Below are 5838 nucleotides of genomic sequence, written 5' to 3'. Positions count from 1 at the left end.
TGTATCTTGACTCATGGCCGGATCTGGGCTCATGGCTCGATTTTGGCTCACAGCTGGCTCTGGGCTTGTGGTTGGATCTTGGCTCGCGGCTGGATCTGGGCTCGCGGCTGGGTCTGGGCTCGCGGCTGAGTCTTGGTGGGTCTCCAAGACCTCCCCTGAATTCACATTTGCATCAGGGGATGATTCCGATAGATCCCCTATTGCTGGCTCGCCATCTCCCAATGGGGCCAGCTTGGCTTCGGCTCGCGGCTGGATCTGGGCTCGCGGCTGGGTCTTGGTGGATCTCCAAGACCTCCCTTGATTCCACATTTGCATCAGGGGATGACTCCAATGGATCCCCTGTTGCTGGCTCTCCATCCCCCAATGGAGCCAGCTTGGCTTCATCTACCTCGTCTACCATGTCAGTGTTCTGACTAGCCATGGGTGGAGCTAGTCTAGACCAGGAGCATTGCTACCTGAGACCCTATCACTGAGGGCTCAGGTCACAAATGCCTTCAGTCACAGCAGGGATACCCAATAAATACTGTCCACAGAATTCTAGAGTCTTGGTTGTGGGGCAACCAGCTGCTTGAGTCACGTTTCTCTTTATTTGTCACGTGATGTCACAAAGGTGGCTCACAGGTGCTCTGGAGAGGGGGCCCTGGTCACCTGTGGGGGAGGGCATGGGTATAAGGCCCCCAGCTGTTCTCTTTTAAGAAAGTCCTGAAAAGCAGGGTTTGGGTTCCCAGAAAAGGCTCCTGTCTGCTGCCAGGCACATCCTTCCATCTTGCCAGGCACTGGATGGGTTGAGAAGCCATGATGCCATGAGCACTCCCACCCTTAGAAACGGGGGAGGCCTGTTGCTGGCCTCTCTGATCGCTCAAGGGCCAGGCCCTGGTTAGTCCTAGCTTGGCTACCACCAAGACTGCCTGGGACAGATGGGCCCCTGGGGAACTGTACCTCTCAAAACATGGTAGTTGGCCCGGTCTCACGTGGTAACCCCCCTTCCCCTCCCCCCCGTTTCTGCGTTGGTCTCTTCCAGCTGCTCCTGCTGCTTGGTTGGTCTTGCTCAGATGGGCCCAAACAAAGAGTCCTGTTTTCTTGCCCTTGCTTGACCAGGGTGGGCCTGTGCTCCAGCAGGTGGGAGCACTCCTCTGGTTCTTTATTCTCAGTGTCACACAAAGCACCTCAGACACAGTGTTACCCATGGCTCCAGCATCCACGTGCATGGCCACACCCTCCGCCATGCTGGAGACTCCCCACTGGAGCTCGGTTTGCCCCACAATCTCATTCCCCTCCAGGTCACAGCAGGATCGGCTTTGGTTCCTTTTCTTGCCCATAAGATAACTTCTCATTACCCAAGATGGGCTCACTTTGGGACACCTGCACATGCCCTTCTCAAGTCACCTCCCCAGACCCTCGGGTTCAGCCCCCTTCAGGCCTCCTCTGCACCCCATTTCCTTTCTTCGTTGAGTTGCTTTGACGTTTGCTCACCGAGATTTCTGGCCTCCCACTTCTAACTTGGATGTCCTTTGGGATTTCCCCCTTTTAAAGACTAATTGGGGGGGTTGGCATATATTCAGTTTCTGTTGAAACAGCGTTTCACTGATCCACTCTCATGCCAGTGCTGCTCTTCTTACCCAAAGCCCACCTCCACCCCCCACACATGAGTCCCGCTCCTGCCGTTGCCTCAATGGTAGGTACATTGAGTCGTTTTGTTGGGGTTGAACACTTTTCAAGGGGCTGACTTTACACGGATGCACTCCCAAGGAAAATCCCTACTTGTTTAGCGAGCATGACTGAAGGAGGCCAATGTGAAGATCATCATCAATGTGTATTTGAACATAGCTGAGGATCTAGGTGCGGGATGGTCCAAAACCCAAATTCAGGTCACCTTCACCATGGCAGAGGGGATACGACAGGCTTTGGTGATCCATGTTCTCTAGCCCTTGTGCACAACTTTGTTCTCAATACTCACTCTCTACAGGGAGGTACCATGGAAAGGCCCTGCCTACACGAGTCCTCAGTCCTTGTCCCAGCTCTGCCCCTAAGTGGGGTCATTTGCCCTCTGTGGGGGTCAATCCTTTGTTTCTAAGAGGGGAATGCGAAGGTGTTTGGGAAGGAACCTCCCAAGATGTCTTCCAGTCGAGGACTGTGTCCTTAATGGAGCCCCCAGGTCTAGGTTCAGGCGTGTGCTTCTAAAGAGGTGGAGGGAGCATTCATTCAAGAAGTCAGTTGATCCTGTGGGGACGTGCTCTAAAGGCTAAAAAATGAAGGGAAGGCCATCGGTGGCTTCACAGAGGGGGCTTCCTTGAGTCTGGTTAAGCAGCCAGCTCCTTTCAATTACATACCAAAGCATTGTTTCTTGAGTGAGTTCTTCAAAGGACGAAATGAGATTTCCTTGTAGCCTTTTCTGGCTCATGGCCGCAGCTCTTCAAAGGGATTTGCTCACTTGGTGGGAGGGAAATGGGAGAGAAGAAATGACTCGGGAAACCACAGTCTGGCATTCCGTGGAGAGCAGTCGTTCTTTGATAGGATTTAGGCACTCACGTCACAAGCCTTGTGCAGGACCATGACCTAATGTTCTTCATTTTAGGAGTCACCAAATTTCCACTGGGGTGGAGAATCTAGAGCAGCAGGCTCACCTTGTCCTCTGACGATGAAATATGCACAGTGCTGACTTCAGCCAAGTTGAAGTAAGGCATTATGGGAACGGCCTCCCTCAGCTAAGCCCGCTCAGTCCCAGAATGTCAACCAGGAACCGTGGCCTCCAGTCAGATGTCTTTATTAGGTACTTACCACACTCGAGACTTTTGGGGGGAAATAATTAGTTTGCTCTTTAGAAGTCCAAAGACCCTAAAGATGACCCGTATCTGTAGCCATTTTGTGAACCATGTCCCCAGAGTCAGGTGATTCTAGCAGAGCGCAGCTGATGGGGCTACCAGGACAGCCCCCCCACCAAGGGAAAATGATGTCAGTCTAGACTTGACTGTGGCTTCTGCACAGCCTTGAGCCATGGAGAAAGTGCCGAGCTCTGGGCTGTGGGACCCAAAGCCAGGGGCTGACCATGTGGCAAGCCTGGCTGTGTGGCCTTGCCTGCCACCAGCCCCTCCTTCTGGCCCTCTCTCGCCTCTGGCTTCCAGCGGGACTAGCCTCCCTACTGGTCTCCCTTGGTCCCGAGCACCAGCCGTGCCCCTGCAGATGGTTTACCTGGCACCTAAGGGTCTTTCTCAGCCCTGGCTTGGAATGCATCAGGTGCAAAGACACCAGTCCTTGGATGTCCAAGGCCTGCCTCTCCCGGCCTGGGGTCCCCTGCACCCATCTTACCTAGTTACTTTCACGCACCATCGCTAGGTGCCAGCTCCAGTGGGGCTCCCTGACACACCGTGACCCCTGTTGCAGATGGTCCTCATGCTGCCCCCTCATGTGACATCGCTCCTCTTTCTCCAGAGGCCACTCAAGGTGCCAGGGTCCTGCTCCAAGCCCACCTCTTTGGTAAGGCCTTCCTCACAGCCAACGTCCCCTTCATGACTCCCTCCTGGGACTCTGATTTCCAGTTCCGGTGGGGTTGCTCCTGTTTCCCTCTGAGGTTGGACACATCCATCTCCCCCTCCCGACTAGGAAGGAGGTCCTTGAGGACGGCGGAGAGCACGATGTGAGCCTGGTCCCATTATACATTTTGGAAAGAAGACAGTTTTGTGTCACCGGGAGCTCGGTGGGTTTTAGTGTCCTTGATAACAGCTCTGCATTGTAGCAGGGCCAACAGGAGAGCGATGGAGGGCGCCTGCCTCTCAGGGCCGTGCCGAGTGCTCTGAGGGTCTGTGCCATGTATTCTCCCCCGCATTCCCTGGGCAGGTATCAGGAAAGGACCAGCCTAGGCCATGGAGGGGGGCAGGGGAGGCCCAGGCCCAGGTTCCACCCTGAGGAAGAAGTGAAGCTGAACTGGGGCCCACCGCACACCCTGGCGCCCACAGCCTCACCTCCGGAGGGGGCTTTCAGTCTTCCGTGAAGCCACCTGCCAACTGCGGGGACAAGAGGCTTTCCTACTGGTGATGTCTCATTTTGTGGTTGTCCACAGCTAAAGGGACTCTGGGAAACCTATCCCTGGGGGCCAAGAATGGCCGCACGGGGGCCATTGGGTCAAATGGGCCTTTCGACAAGAGCCACGTGCAGTCGGTGTTAACAGCCCGCTCCTCTCTCTCACTGTGGGCCCGGGGACCTGGGCTCCAGCGATTTCCACCAGTGGTACTTTTCTACAGTATTGGCAAAGCCTCCATAAGAGGCATCAGCCAGCGGGAGTTGAGGCGGTGAAGTCGGCCTCAATCACTCTCTCTCTGTTGTACACCCTTCAAGCATTGGAAGCAGAGCAAGTCTCCAGATGATGATTGCCTCTTGGAGCCCCTGGAGAAAGGAAGACCACTTGAGAAAGAGAGGTGGTCTCTGGCTGGAGATAGATGTTTAGCGATGGAAAAAGCAGGAGTTCAGGCCGTGTTGTACAAATGAGCCAAAGATGGCCTCTGTATATCAGCCCCTAGATTATATATGTCTTCAGAGCAGGCTGAGTCCTGTTGGCTCAAGACCCCTGCCAGCACCTGACTCATTTTTACATATCCGATCATTTCAAACATAGCTCAAATGAGCAGATTTTTGGCTGTTTAGAGCCTGCCTGATTTGTGTACCCCACCAAACCTCACTCTAGCTCTGCCAAGAGTAAATAAGGTAGAGCCTTGTGATTTTAAGAACCCGAGCTGCTGAGTGATGTCACTTAGACACGTGAGCGCCCTCCCTGATGCCGCTCTCCCAGCTGTCCACTTGCCTTCCTCCCTTAGTCCGACCGGGCTGCCGTAACAAAAACAAAACAAAACAAAAAACAAACAAACAAACAAACAAAAACACCGACCGAGTAGCTTATCAACAACAGAAATTTATTTCTCACCGTTCTGGAGAGTAGAAGTCCAAGATCGAGGCATCGGTGTGGTGCAATGAGGGCCCTCTTCCCGCTTCATGGCAGTCCCCTTCTTGCTGTGCCCTCACCTAGTGGGAGAAGGGTCTGGGGATCTCTCTCTGGAGCCTCTTTGATAAGGTGCTACTCCCATCCCTGAGGGCTCCACTCTCATGGTCTAAGCACCTCCCAAAGGCCTCATGCTCTAATGCCCTCATATTTGGGGGTCAGGACTTCAACATGCCTTTGAGGGGTGCACAAATATTCAGACCATAGCACTCTTCTGGACAGTGCCCCCCGGACCCAGAAGCCCCTGGAGGATCTCCCGCTGTGGCGGACTCCCCTCTACCACAGCCCTCTACCACAGCTCAGGCCTCACCCTGTAAAGCTTGTGTACTGCTGCCTCTCTGGGCCATATCTTCTTTCCAGATCAGCCCCCAGTCCCTGGAACCCAACAGTTTGCCAATGAGCTCTTGTGCAATCACATAGCTGCCCCTTCGAGGCAAATGGTTCTCCAACCCGAGGTTCCTGTTCTCCAGGGTTCAATTGGAAGGAACTCGAAGGCTGACGAGCAGAACAGCCACCGACTTTTTAGACCCCAAACACACAAATCCTGATTGGCTAGCTTTCACTCTCAGCTACAACCCCAAACTCGCTAGAGGCTACTTCAGCCTCAGCGCGACCTGTGCAGAACGGAAGGCTGCAAAGCTCGATGAACAGGTCGTGGCCTCTCGGCCTCTTGCAGATCTGGGACACCGCTCGGTGGGGTCCGAATCTGTCTGCACATTCTGGGTGCTGTTTTGCACGGTTTGGGTCCCTTGCTGATGTTGGAGATGAAGGGCTTGATCTCTGATGGGGCACAGTGAGTCGGAGCTGCTCGTGGGCACTGCATTTCTCCTCACTCGCAGTGCCTGTGG

This window comes from Pteropus alecto, unplaced genomic scaffold (genome assembly GCF_000325575.1).
Source record: "Pteropus alecto unplaced genomic scaffold, ASM32557v1 scaffold275, whole genome shotgun sequence".
In the NCBI taxonomy this organism is placed as follows: Eukaryota; Metazoa; Chordata; class Mammalia; order Chiroptera; family Pteropodidae; genus Pteropus; species Pteropus alecto.
Note: the sequence above shows the minus strand (reverse complement) of the source record.